Below are 14,583 nucleotides of genomic sequence, written 5' to 3' on the forward strand. Positions count from 1 at the left end.
CAGAATTCAAAAGTACAATTCTTGTCTTTCATAATTTGGTCAGATATAGTTGGATGTGTAGTGTCAGCGTTGGTTCCTGGCATGTCATGTAGTATCCGCGTTGGTTCCTGGCATGTCATGTAGTGTCAGCGTTGGTTCCTGGCATGTCATGTAGTATCAGCGTTGGTTCCTGGCATGTCATGTAGTGTCAACGTTGGTTGCTGGCATGTCATGTAGTGTCAGCGTTGGTTCCTGGCATGTCATGTAGTGTCAACGTTGGTTGCTGGCATGTCATGTAGTGTCAGCGTTGGTTCCTGGCATGTCATGTAGTGTCAGCGTTTGTTCCTGGCATGTCATGTAGTGTCAGCGTTGGTTGCTGGCATGTCATGTAGTGTCAGCGTTGGTTCCTGGCATGTCATGTAGTGTCAGCGTTGGTTCCTGGCATGTCATGTAGTGTCAGCGTTGGTTCCTGGCATGTCATGTAGTGTCAGCGTTGGTTCCTGGCATGTCATGTAGTGTCAGCGTTGGTTCCTGGCATGTCATGTAGTGTCAGCGTTGGTTCCTGGCATGTCATACCTACATTTGTTTATCTTGCCAATTAGAAAGTAATTAAAGTAGTTGGCAATATCAGAGGGTTTTGTGATGAATGATCCATCTGATTCAATGAATGAGGGAGCCGAGTTTGTCTTTTTCCCCAGAATGTCATTGAAGGTGCTCCAACGATTTTTACTATCATTCTTTATGTCATTTATTTTTGTTTCATAGTATAGTTTCCTTTTGGATTTATGAAGTTTAGTCACATGATTTCTTAATTTGCAGTATGTTTGCCAATCAGTTGGGCAACAGACCTTTTGCCTCATCCCTCCCAACCATACCATGTGACCATCTGAACAGGTTTATAGAAGGTTGGTTTTGCCTATATGAATCGGTTTATAACAGGTTTGTGTTGCCTAAATGAACTAGTTCATGACAGGTTCATAACAGGTTTATAAGATGTTTATATTGACATATGAACCCGTTTATAACAGGTTTATACTGACTATATGAACAGGTTATTAACAGATTAATAATGACTATATGAACAGGTTTATAACAGGTTTGCATTGCCTATATGAACAGGTTTATAACAGGTTTATAGCAAGTTTATAATAAGTGTAAAAGAGCTTTTATTGGGTATATGTACAGCATTAAAACAAGTTTGTATTGACTATATAGAAAGCTTCATAACAGGTCTATAACAGGTTTATAACATGTGTGTAGTGACTATAGGAACCGGTTTATAACAGGTCTATAACAGGTTTATAACATGTGTGTAGTGACTATAGGAACAAGTTCTTAACAGGTTTATAAAAATATTGTATTGCCTAAATGAACAGGTTTATAAGAGGTTTATAATAAGTTCATAACAGGTTTGTATTGAATATATGAACAGGTTTATAACAGGTTTGTACTGACTAAATGAACAGGTTTATAAGAGGTTTATAATAAGTTCATAACAGGTTTGTATTGAATATATGAACAGGTTTATAACAGGTTTTATTGGCTTTATGAGCAGTTTCTTAACTGGTTTATAACAGGTTTGTATTGAATATATAAGCAGGTTCCAAACACGTTCATAGCAGATTGGTATTTACTATATGAACAGGTTCATATCAGGTTTGTATTGCCTATATGAACAGGTCTATAACAGGTTGTATTGACTATATGAAATAGGTTTATAACATGTTTATAATAGATTTATAACAGGTTTGTATTCCCTTAATGAGCACTTTTGTATTGACTAGATGAACAGGTTCATAAGAGGTTTTTTAAAGGTTGGAGTGGAGGAGGGTGAAGTGGTAGAGGGAGGAGGGGAGGAGGGAGGAGTGGAGGAGTGGAGGAGGGAGGAGGGAGGGGGGAGGAGGGATGGAGGGAGGAGTGGAGGAGTGGAGGAGTGGAAGAGGGAGGAGGGGAGGAGGGGTGGAGGGATGGAGGGAGGAGGGGAGGAGGGGTGGAGGGAGGAGGGGAGGAGGGTGAAGTGGTAGAGGGAGGAGGGGAGGAGGGATGGAGGGAGGAGGGGAGGAGGGGTGGAGGGAGGAGGGGAGGAGGGATGGAGGGAGGAGGGGAGGAGGGGTGGAGGGAGGAGGGGAGGAGGGTGAAGTGGTAGAGGGAGGAGGGGAGGAGGGGAGGAGGGATGGAGGGATGAGTGGAGGAGTGGAGGAGGGAGGAGGGGAGGAGGGGAGGAGGGTGAAGTGGTAGAGGGAGGAGGGGAGGAGGGGAGGAGGGGAGGAGGGATGGAGGGAGGAGTGGAGGAGGGAGGAGGGATGGAGGGAGGAGGGGAGGAGGGGAGGAGGGGAGGAGGGAGGAGGGAGGAGGGGAGGAGGGATGGAGGGAGGAGGGGAGGAGGGTGAAGTGGTAGAGGGAGGAGGGGAGGAGGGATGGAGGGAGGAGTGTAATGATGTCATGTCATAGTATCGTGGGGACCAGGTTAGAGTTACTAGATAAGTGGCTTGGGGCCACGGAGTCTACATTCCGTTATGTCAGAGGAGATGACTGATGTTGATGATAGCATGATGGATGGACAGGATATATGACTTGGGGTAAAGAGTAATAACATCACAGAACGGGAGTGCCCATGATGATTACCAGATGTTCGTGGAGAGACTTGTAACAGAGTGTATATATATATAGAGAGAGTGGATCTTTGTTCTGGAGTTAGGAAGTCGGCAGAGGCAGGGCTACCCCCCCCCCTTACCCCACCCCACCCAAAAAAAGAGAGGTGCAGCAGTATCTCAGTATGAACAGAACTCAGTTATCTGGAAGAGAAGAGAGGAGAAAAACACCAACCATCAACTGGAGAGGAAAGACGGGACTTGTGTGCGTGTGTTTGTGTTTGTGTTAATGTTTGTGTGTGTGTATGTTTGTGTGTGTGTGTGTGCGTCTGTGTATTTGCGTTTGTGTGTGTGTGTACGTGTGTGTGTGTATTGTGTGTCTCACCTCTACAGGTGTATCGGAGGTCAGAGAAGAGGATATGTTCCTGTGAGAAGACAAACAGTCCCAGTCTCCCTCCAGCCAGAGTTCTGTCATACACCGGCCCTGAGTCAGCTAGGATGGACCTGCCCTCATACACCACTACTCTACACACACACACACACACACACACACACACACACATTGAGTCAGCTGGAAGAGACACCATCAAACACCACTATCTTGTACATACACAAAGAGGTTAGATGCCAAAGTTCAGAGGTTAATTAGGTACCTGATGAAGCCAGTCTTGGGTCGGTGGATGAGGTTAGGAGTTAGGGGTTAGGAGTTAGGGGTTAGGAGTTAGGAGTTAGGAGTTAGGGTAAGAGTTAGGGGTTAGGAGTTAGTGTTAGAGTTAGGGGTTAGGAGTTAGGGTAAGAGTTGGGGTTGGGGTTAGGGTTAGGGTTAGGGTTAGGGTTGGAGGTTAAGTACCTTATGAAGCCAGTCTTGGGTCGGTGGATGAGGTGCCAGGGTTAGAGTTAGGGGTTAGGGGTTAGGGGTTAGGAGTTAGGGTAAGAGTTAGGGGTTAGGAGTTAGTGTTAGAGTTAGGGGTTAGGAGTTAGGGTAAGAGTTGGGGTTGGGGTTGGGGTTGGGGTTAGGGTTAGGGTTAGGGTTAGGGTTGGAGGTTAAGTACCTTATGAAGCCAGTCTTGGGTCGGTGGATGAGGTTAGGAGTTAGTGTTAGAGTTAGGGGTTAGGAGTTAGTGTTTAGTGTTTAGGAGTTAGGGGTTAGGGTTAGGGTTAGGGTTAGGGTTAGGGTTAGGGGTTAGGAGTTAGGGTAAGAGTTAGGGTTGGGGTTGGGGTTAGGGTTAGGGTTAGGGGTTAGGAGTTAGTGTTAGGGTTAGGGGTTAGGAGTTAGGGTAAGAGTTAGGGGTTAGGAGTTAGTGTTAGAGTTAGGGGTTAGGAGTTAGGGTTAGGGTTAGGGGTTAGGAGTTAGGGTAAGAGTTAGGGGTTAGGAGTTAGTGTTAGGGTTAGGGGTTAGGAGTTAGGGTAAGAGTTAGGGGTTAGGAGTTAGGGTAAGAGTTAGGGGTTAGGAGTTAGGGTAAGAGTTAGGGGTTAGGAGTTAGGGTAAGAGTTGGGGTTGGGGTTAGGGTTAGAGTTAGGGGTTAGGAGTTAGGGTAAGAGTTGGGGTTAGGGTTAGAGTTAGGGGTTGGGGTTAGGGTAAGAGTTAGGGTTGGGGTTGGGGTTAGGGTTAGGGTTGGAGTTAGGGTTAGGGTTAGGGTTAGGGTTGGAGGTTAAGTACCTGATGAAGCCAGTCTTGGGTAGGTGGATGAGGTTAGGAGTTTGTGTTAGAGTTAGGGGTTAGGAGTTAGGGTAAGAGTTAGGGTAAGAGTTGGGGTTAGGAGTTAGTGTTAGAGTTAGGGGTTAGGAGTTAGGGTAAGAGTTGGGGTTGGGGTTGGGGTTGGGGTTAGGGTTAGGGTTGGAGTTAGGGTAAGAGTTGGGGTTAGGAGTTAGTGTTAGGGTTAGGGGTTAGGAGTTAGTGTTAGAGTTAGGGGTTAGGAGTTAGTGTTAGAGTTAGGGGTTAGGAGTTAGGGTAAGAGTTGGGGTTGGGGTTGGGGTTAGAGGTTGGGGTTAGGGTTAGGGTTAGGGTTAGAGGTTAGGGTTAGGGTTAGGGTTGGAGGTTAAGTACCTTATGAAGCCGGTCTTGGGTCGGTGGATGAGGTGCCAGGGTTAGGGGTTAGGGTTAGGGTTAGAGTTAGGGTTAGGGTTGGAGGTTAAGTACCTTATGAAGCCTGTCTTGGGTCGGTGGATGAGGTGCCAGGGTTAGGGTTAGGGTTAGGGTTAGGGTTAGGGTTGGAGGTTAAGTACCTTATGAAGCCGGTCTTGGGTCGGTGGATGAGGTGCCAGGGTTAGGGTTAGGGTTAGAGTTAGGTTTAGGGTTGGAGGTTAAGTACCTTATGAAGCCGGTCTTGGGTCGGTGGATGAGGTGCCATGCGGTTAGGGTTAGGGTTAGGGTTAGGGTTAGGGTTGGAGGTTAAGTACCTTATGAAGCCGGTCTTGGGTCAGTAGATGAGGTGCCAGGGTTAGGGGTTAGGGTTAGGGTTAGAGTTAGGGTTAGGGTTGGAGGTTAAGTACCTTATGAAGCCTGTCTTGGGTCGGTGGATGAGGTGCCAGGGTTAGGGTTAGGGTTAGGGTTAGAGTTAGGGTTAGGGTTGGAGGTTAAGTACCTTATGAAGCCGGTCTTGGGTCAGTAGATGAGGTGCCAGGGTTAGGGGTTAGGGTTAGGGTTAGAGTTAGGGTTAGGGTTGGAGGTTAAGTACCTTATGAAGCCTGTCTTGGGTCGGTGGATGAGGTGCCAGGGTTAGGGTTAGGGTTAGGGTTAGAGTTAGGGTTAGGGTTGGAGGTTAAGTACCTTATGAAGCCTGTCTTGGGTCGGTGGATGAGGTGCCAGGGTTAGGGTTAGGGTTAGGGTTAGAGTTAGGGTTAGGGTTGGAGGTTAAGTACCTTATGAAGCCTGTCTTGGGTCGGTGGATGAGGTGCCAGGGTTAGGGTTAGGGTTAGGGTTAGAGTTAGGGTTAGGGTTAGGGTTGGAGGTTAAGTACCTTATGAAGCCTGTCTTGGGTCGGTGGATGAGGTGCCAGGGTTAGGGGTTAGGGTTAGGGTTAGGGTTAGGGTTAGGGTTAGGGTTAGAGGTTAGGGTTGGAGGTTAAGTACCTTATGAAGCCGGTCTTGGGTCGGTGGATGAGGTGCCAGCGGTAAGCAGTGTAGTCCTTCCAGCCCATGTTGTTGGGATCGTGCCACAGGGTGCGAACCTGAGGACCCACACACAGAGGTTTACTTTAGGGTTAGAGGTGTGTGTGTGTGTGTGTGTGTGTGTGTGTGTGTGTGTGTGTGTGTGTGTGTGTGTGTGTGTGTGTGTGTGTGTGTGTGTGTGTGTGTGTGTGTGTGTGTGTGTGTGTGTGTGTGTGTGTGTGTGTGTGTGTGTGTGTGTGTGTGTGTGTGTGTGTGTGTGTGTGTGTGTGTGTGTGTGTGTGTGTGTGTGTGTGTGTGTGTGTGTGTGTGTGTGTGTGTGTGTGTGTGTGTGTGTGTGTGTGTGTGTGTGTGTGTGTGTGTGTGTGTGTGTGTGTGTGTCTGTGTGTGTGTGTGTGTCTGTGTGTGTGTGTGTGTGTGTGTGTGTGTGTGTGTGTGTGTGTGTGTGTGTGTGTGTGTGTGTGTGTGTGTGTGTGTGTGTGTGTGTGTGTGTGTGTGTGTGTGTGTGTGTGTGTGTGTGTGTGTGTGTGTGTGTGTGTCTGTGTGTGTGTGTGTGTGTGTGTGTGTGTGTGTGTGTCTGTGTGTGTGTGTGTGTGTGTGTGTGTGTGTGTGTCTGTGTGTGTGTCTGTGTGTGTGTGTGTGTGTGTGTGTGTGTGTGTGTGTGTGTGTGTGTGTGTGTGTGTGTGTGTGTGTGTGTGTGTGTGTGTGTGTGTGTGTGTGTGTGTGTGTGTGTCTGTGTGTGTGTGTGTGTGTGTGTGTGTGTGTGTGTGTGTGTGTGTGTGTGTGTGTGTGTGTGTGTGTGTGTGTGTGTGTGTGTGTGTGTGTGTGTGTGTGTGTGTGTGTGTGTGTGTGTGTGTGTGTGTGTGTGTGTGTGTCTGTGTGTGTGTGTGTGTGTGTGTGTGTGTGTGTGTGTGTGTGTGTGTGTGTGTGTGTGTGTGTGTGTGTGTGTGTGTGTGTGTGTGTGTGTGTGTGTGTGTGTGTGTGTGTGTGTGTGTGTACCTGCTGCATGGTGTTTCCTGTGTGCCACAGTGCATTTCGGAGGGCCTCCCCGGGGCCTGAGGTTGAGTTGACAACTTTGAGAGAGACACCAGCGTTCCCAAACGCCCTGGAAGGCCTCTTCTTCCAGTAGGCCTGGCTGACCTGGCAGGGTTAGAGGTTAGAGGTTAGGCCTGGCTGACCTGGCAGGGTTAGAGGTTAGAGGTTAGGCCTGGCTGACCTGGCAGGGTTAGAGGTTAGAGGTTAGGCCTGGCTGACCTGGCAGGGTTAGAGGTTAGAGGTTAGGCCTGGCTGACCTGGCAGGGTTAGAGGTTAGAGGTTAGGCCTGGCTGACCTGGCAGGGTTAGAGGTTAGAGGTTAGGCCTGGCTGACCTGGCAGGGTTAGAGGTTAGAGGTTAGGCCTGGCTGACCTGGCAGGGTTAGAGGTTAGAGGTTAGGCCTGGCTGACCTGGCAGGGTTAGAGGTTAGAGGTTAGGCCTGGCTGACCTGGCAGGGTTAGAGGTTAGAGGTTAGGCCTGGCTGACTGTGCAGGGTTAGAGGTTAGAGGTTAGGCCTGGCTGACCTGGCAGGGTTAGAGGTTAGAGGTTAGGCCTGGCTGACCTGGCAGGGTTAGAGGTTAGAGGTTAGGCCTGGCTGACCTGGCAGGGTTAGAGGTTAGAGTTTAGGCCTGGCTGACCTGGCAGGATTAGAGGTTAGAGGTTAGGCCTGGCTGACCTGGCAGGGTTAGAGGTTAGAGGTTAGGCCTGGCTGACTGTGCAGGGTTAGAGGTTAGAGTTTAGGCCTGGCTGACCTGGCAGGGTTAGAGGTTAGAGTTTAGGCCTGGCTGACCTGGCAGGGTTAGCAGTTACAGGTTTGAGGTTAGAGTTTAGGCCTGGCTGACCTGGCAGGGTTAGAGGTCAGATGTCAGAGGTGTGTGTGTGTGTGTGTACTCCTGACTGACCTGTTTCCACATGACAACGTAAAACCGTCTGCTGGACTGGAAGGAGAACACAAACCCTACATAGTCATCATCACGGTCTGTGTTCACGTAGAATGTCCCACTGAAGTCTACCGCACGGAACTCATCAAAACCTGAGAACACACACACATGCACGCACAGACACACACGCGCACAAACGCAGGCATGCACACGCATTCACAAACACACATGAAAACCACACAAAGTACAAACAACACCCAGGTCAGCGTTAATGTTTTAAGGTAAGAGGTTAGGGGTCATACCCAAGGCGATGCCAGGGTCAGAGTTTGCAGTCTGTAGCAGTTCAGTGCCGTGTCCTCGGACCACCCACAGAGGGTCAGACTGAGTGGTCCCCAGAGGGTCCAACAGAACCGTCTGAAACGTCCTGAAGTCTGTAACCCCGATACCACTGTTCTCTGAACAAACATCTAATGCATCTGGTATACTGTCATTATCAAAGTCATCCTTACAAGCATCACCACGACCATCATCTAGAGACAGAGGAGGGCGAGAGAGAGAGAGAGAGAGAGAGAGAGAGAGAGAGAGAGAGAGAGAGAGAGAGAGAGAGAGAGAGAGAGAGAGAGAGAGAGACAGACAGACAGACAGACAGAGAGAGAGAGAGAGAGAGAGAGAGAGAGAGAGAGAGAGAGAGAGAGAGAGAGAGAGAGAGAGAGAGAGAGAGAGAGAGAGAGAGAGAGAGAGAGAGAGAGAGATTGAGAGAGAGAGATAGAGAGAGAGAGAGAGAGAGAGAGAGAGAGAGAGAGAGAGAGAGAGAGAGAGTCATTATCAAAGTCATCTTTACAGAGACTGATAACGGTACAAACACACTGATAATGTGGTGTGTGTTTTTGTTTGTGTGTATGTGTGTTTGTGTGTATTTGTGTGCTTGTGTGTTTGTTTGTGTGCCAGAGTCACAATTATTTGAGTCACAAGCAAGTCTCAAGTCACAAGGTCCGAGTCTCAAGTCGAGTCCCAAGTAGAACAGGTTGAGTCTCGAGCCAAGGCCAAGTCGTGCATTCTAAGAGCAAGTCAAATCGAGTCACACATGTTTTCAAGTCAAGTAAAAAAAAACGTATTCAACTACAAATCGAGACCTTGGGACTAGAATGTTTTATCTGACATTTCTGTAAAAAAATGAAAAACTAGAAAGTTCTATCTGCATAAAACCATTTGAACTTGGTGCTCTAAGGATGTGTGGTGGTGGAGGAGGGGCCTCAGGGCACACAGTGTGGTGGTGGAGGAGGGGCCTCAGGGCACACAGTGTGGTGGTGGAGGAGGGGCCTAAGGGCACACAGTGTGGTGGTGGAGGAGGGGCCTCAGGGCACACAGTGTGGTGGTGGAGGAGGGGCCTCAGGGCACACAGTGTGGTGGTGGAGGAGGGGCCTGAGGGCACACAGTGTGGTGGTGGAGGAGGGGCCTCAGGGCACACAGTGTGGTGGTGGAGGAGGGGCCTCAGGGCACACAGTGTGGTGGTGGAGGAGGGGCCTCAGGGCACACAGTGTGGTGGTGGAGGAGGGGCCTCAGGGCACACAGTGTGGTGGTGGAGGAGGGGCCTCAGGGCACACAGTGTGGTGGTGGAGGAGGGGCCTAAGGGCACACAGTGTGGTGGTGGAGGAGGGGCCTCAGGGCACACAGTGTGGTGGTGGAGGAGGGGCCTAAGGGCACACAGTGTGGTGGTGGAGGAGGGGCCTGAGGGCACACAGTGTGGTGGTGGAGGAGGGGCCTCAAGGCACACAGTGTGGTGGTGGAGGAGGGGCCTCAGGGCACACAGTGTGGTGGTGGAGGAGGGGCCTGAGGGCACACAGTGTGGTGGTGGAGGAGGGGCCTCAGGGCACACAGTGTGGTGGTGGAGGAGGGGCCTGAGGGCACACAGTGTGGTGGTGGAGGAGGGGCCTCAGGGCACACAGTGTGGTGGTGGAGGAGGGGCCTAAGGGCACAAAGTGTGGTGGTGGAGGAGGGGCCTAAGGGCACACAGTGTGGTGGTGGAGGAGGGGCCTCAGGGCACACAGTGTGGTGGTGGAGGAGGGGCCTCAGGGCACACAGTGTGGTGGTGGAGGAGGGGCCTCAGGGCACACAGTGTGGTGGTGGAGGAGGGGGCCTCAGGGCACACAGTGTGGTGGTGGAGGAGGGGCCTCAGGGCACACAGTGTGGTGGTGGAGGGGGGCCTCAGGGCACACAGTGTGGTGGTGGAGGAGGGGCCTGAGGGCACACAGTGTGGTGGTGGAGGAGGGGCCTCAGGGCACACAGTGTGGTGGTGGAGGAGGGGCCTGAGGGCACACAGTGTGGTGGTGGAGGAGGGGCCTCAGGGCACACAGTGTGGTGGTGGAGGAGGGGGCCTCAGGGCACACAGTGTGGTGGTGGAGGAGGGGGCCTGAGGGCACACAGTGTGGTGGTGGAGGAGGGGCCTCAGGGCACACAGTGTGGTGGTGGAGGAGGGGCCTCAGGGCACACAGTGTGGTGGTGGAGGAGGGGCCTCAGGGCACACAGTGTGGTGGTGGAGGAGGGGCCTGAGGGCACACAGTGTGGTGGTGGAGGAGGGGCCTCAGGGCACACAGTGTGTTGTGAAATCTGTGAATGTATTGTCATGTTTTTAAAATTGTATAATCTACCTTAATTTTGCCGGACCCCAGGAAGAGTAGCTGCTGCCTTGGCAACAGCTAATGGGGATCCATAATAAATACAAATACAAATACAAATAAGGTTCTATCTGCAATCCAATCACTAGCCTGAACAAATACAGATGGACCAATCAGAACACGTCTTTGCCATCTTCCTCAAAGTATGGTCTAGGCTAGTCTAGACAGCAATAATGGTATGCAAGCAAAAAAACTACACTGTCAGAAATATTAAAGTAAATTATATTGTCACATCGTTGTTCAGTGATGACAGTCATTCGTCTGATGATCATAATACATGTCTTAAGAAAGAAGAATTCACTACAAAACAGTTCTGAGATTAGGGATGTGAAAAATGGGATGCTCAATATCTCAGAACTATGCTTTTTGCAATTCCAAATGAAAGCTTCATAAGTAAATGATCAATTTCAAGCAATTTTGACATACCAAAAGAGCAGTAGGTCTATACTAGTAATAAGAGCAGGAGGTCTATACTAGTAATAAAGAGCAGGAGGTCTATGCTAGTAATAAGAGCAGTAGGTCTATGTTAGTAATAAAGAGCAGGAGGTCTATACTAGTAATAAAGAGCAGGAGGTCTATACTAGTAGTAAAGAGCAGGAGGTCTATACTAGTAATAAGAGCAGGAGGTCTATACTAGTAGTAAAGAGCAGGAGGTCTATACTAGTAATAAAGAGCAGGAGGTCTATACTAGTAATAAAGAGCAGGAGGTCTATACTAGTAGTAAAGAGCAGGAGGTCTATGCTAGTAATAAGAGCAGGAGGTCTATACTAGTAGTAAAGAGCAGGAGGTCTATACTAGTAATAAGAGCAGGAGGTCTATACTAGTAATAAGAGCAGGAGGTCTATACTAGTAATAAGAGCAGGAGGTCTATACTAGTAATAAGAGCAGGAGGTCTATACTAGTAATAAGAGCAGGAGGTCTATACTAGTAATAAGAGCAGGAGGTCTATACTAGTAATAAGAGCAGGAGGTCTATACTAGTAATAAAGAGCAGGAGGTCTATACTAGTAATAAAGAGCAGGAGGTCTATACTAGTAATAAAGAGCAGGAGGTCTATACTAGTAGTAAAGAGCAGGAGGTCTATACTAGTAGTAAAGAGCAGGAGGTCTATACTAGTAATAAGAGCAGGAGGTCTATACTAGTAATAAGAGCAGGAGGTCTATACTAGTAATAAAGAGCAGGAGGTCTATACTAGTAATAAGAGCAGGAGGTCTATGCTAGTAATAAGAGCAGGAGGTATATGCTAGTAATAAGAGCAGGAGGTCTATACTAGTAATAAGAGCAGGAGGTCTATACTAGTAATAAAGAGCAGGAGGTCTATGCTAGTAATAAGAGCAGGAGGTCTATGCTAGTAATAAAGAGCAGGAGGTCTATGCTAGTAATAAGAGCAGGAGGTCTATGCTAGTAATTGTTGCTTGATGTCCCATTGCTGGTGAGCTTGCAAAGTAAACAATACAAATTATTGTTCACCAATCAATTTTTTGAGCTTTATATTTATTTATGGCATTCCTCTCTCCCTCCAATTTGACATTTGCACAGCACCCGATCCTCTAGCTGTACAGCAAATCAGCTATCTGTTCGGCAGCTCAGTGGTTCTCAAACTGTTTGACCTGTGACCCCCAAAAATGAGTTTTTGAAAGCTTGCGACCCCCGCACACACACATGCACGCGCGCACAGGGAGAACACGAACGCACAATCGCTACGCAAATGTAGCCTGCCATTACAGCCATAAGCGGTGATGCATTTTCAGAACACAGCATACAGAAATAGACAGCGTTTCACTCAATTATTTTTTGCTGAAAGTCATTAACGTTAGCGGTCTATATCAACTAGGGATGTCATGTCACATTGTGACGTCTCTGGAGTCCAGAGTATGCATCAGAGGTCGCAGGATGGAAAGCAGGATCTGTCTGCAGCCTTTTTCTTCCTTACAAATATCATCATTAATTCACCAGAATATGTTACTTCTTCATCCTATAAGTATTGAAGGTAGTGAGATGTTCCAGCTATCTGTAGACATACAGCCAGTATCACCACTGAGGTATGGAATTATAAACCCACCCAAACTAGGCCTATCTGAAATATGAAAATGAACAATGAAATTACCAGTATTGTTCTGGTAAAGAGAAAATAAAACAATTGCTTTCTGGTCGCTAATCAGGATATGTGGGCCTAACTTTAAACACCAACGCTGATGACTGGTGTGTGTGTGTGTGTGTGTGCATGTGTGTGTGCATGTGTGTTCATGTGTGTGTGTGTGTGTGTGTGTGTGTGTTTTGTGTGTGTGTGCATGTGTGTGTACTGACTGTCTGCGTCTATCTGGTCAGTGTTCGGCACCAGTCGGCAGTTGTCACGGTCGTCAGGGATACCATCGTTGTCATCGTCATGGTCGCAGGCGTCGCCAATGCCGTCTCTGTCATGGTCAACCTGGTTGCTATTGGCAATGTAGCGACAGTTGTCGAGGGAGTTCTGATGACCGTCCTCATCTATATCCTGATTATCATCACAGCGATCACCTATCAGATCACTGTCTGAATCACTCTACACACACACACACACACACTCACACACACACACACACACACACACACACACACACACACACACACACAAACACCTGGTTAGCATTACAGCAGTCCAAAAAGGTCCCTAATACTTTGTTCAGATTACTGAGCTGAACTGTAGACCGTGCTGTCTGGTTTTAAACTGTAGACCGTACTGGTTGGTTTTAAACTGTAGACCGTACTGGCTGGTTTTAAACTGTAGACCGTACTGGCTGGTTTTAAACTGTAGACCGTACTGGCTGGTTTTAAACTGTAGACCGTGCTGGCTGGTTTTAAACTGTAGACCGTACTGGCTGGTTTTAAACTGTAGACCGTACTGGCTGGTTTTAAACTGTAGACCGTACTGGCTGGTTTTAAACTGTAGACCGTACTGGCTGGTTTTAAACTGTAGACCATGCTGGCTGGTTTTAAACTGTAGACCGTGCTGGCTGGTTTTAAACTGTAGACCGTGCTGGCTGGTTTTAAACTGTAGACCGTGCTGGCTGGTTTTAAACTGTAGACCGTACTGGCTGGTTTTAAACTGTAGACCGTGCTGGCTGGTTTTAAACTGTAGACCGTACTGGCTGGTTTTAAACTGTAGACCGTACTGGCTGGTTTTAAACTGTAGACTGTACTGGCTGTTTTTAAACTGTAGACTGTGCTGGCTGGTTTTAAACTGTAGACCGTACTGGCTGGTTATAAACTGTAGACCGTACTGGCTGGTTTTAAACTGTAGACTGTGCTGGCTGGTTTTAAACTGTAGACCGTGCTGGCTGGTTTTAAACTGTAGACCGTGCTGGCTGGTTTTAAACTGTAGACCGTACTGGCTGGTTTTAAACTGTAGACCGTACTGGCTGGTTTTAAACTGTAGACCGTACTGGCTGGTTTTAAACTGTAGACCGTACTGGCTGGTTTTAAACTGTAGACCGTACTGGCTGGTTTTAAACTGTAGACCGTACTGGCTGGTTTTAAACTGTAGACCGTACTGGCTGGTTTTAAACTGTAGACCGTACTGGCTGATTTTAAACTGTAGACCGTACTGGCTGGTTTTAAACTGTAGACCGTATTGGCTGGTTTTAAACTGTAGACCGTGCTGGCTGGTTTTAAACTGTAGACCGTACTGGCTGGTTTTAAACTGTAGACCGTACTGGCTGGTTTTAAACTGTAGACCGTACTGGCTGGTTTTAAACTGTAGACCGTGCTGGCTGGTTTTAAACTGTAGACCGTACTGGCTGGTTTTAAACTGTAGACCGTGCTGGATGGTTTTAAACTGTAGACCGTGCTGGCTGGTTTTAAACTGTAGACCGTACTGGCTGGTTTTAAACTGTAGACCGTGCTGGCTGGTTTTAAACTGTAGACCGTACTGGCTGGTTTTAAACTGTAGACCGTACTGGCTGGTTTTAAACTGTAGACTGTACTGGCTGGTTTTAAACTGTAGACTGTGCTGGCTGGTTTTAAACTGTAGACCGTACTGGCTGGTTTTAAACTGTAGACCGTACTGGCTGGTTTTAAACTGTAGACTGTGCTGGCTGGTTTTAAACTGTAGACCGTGCTGGCTGGTTTTAAACTGTAGACCGTGCTGGCTGGTTTTAAACTGTAGACCGTACTGGCTGGTTTTAAACTGTAGACCGTGCTGGCTGGTTTTAAACTGTAGACCGTACTGGCTGGTTTTAAACTGTAGACCGTGCTGGCTGGTTTTAAACTGTAGACCGTGCTGGCTGGTTTTAAACTGTAGACCGTACTGGCTGGTTTTAAACTGTAGACCGTGCTGG

The 14,583-nt window shown here is 48.3% G+C and overlaps 1 pseudogene; it reads right to left on the reverse strand.

Annotated features, from left to right (window-relative positions):
- Nucleotides 1-2,738: 2,738 nt before the first annotated feature.
- Nucleotides 2,739-14,583, reverse strand: part of LOC121587157 — a 34,487-nt pseudogene continuing 22,642 nt past the window's right edge.

The sequence above is a fragment of the Coregonus clupeaformis genome, unplaced genomic scaffold, assembly GCF_020615455.1.
Source record: "Coregonus clupeaformis isolate EN_2021a unplaced genomic scaffold, ASM2061545v1 scaf0899, whole genome shotgun sequence".
Classification (NCBI taxonomy): domain Eukaryota; kingdom Metazoa; phylum Chordata; class Actinopteri; order Salmoniformes; family Salmonidae; genus Coregonus; species Coregonus clupeaformis.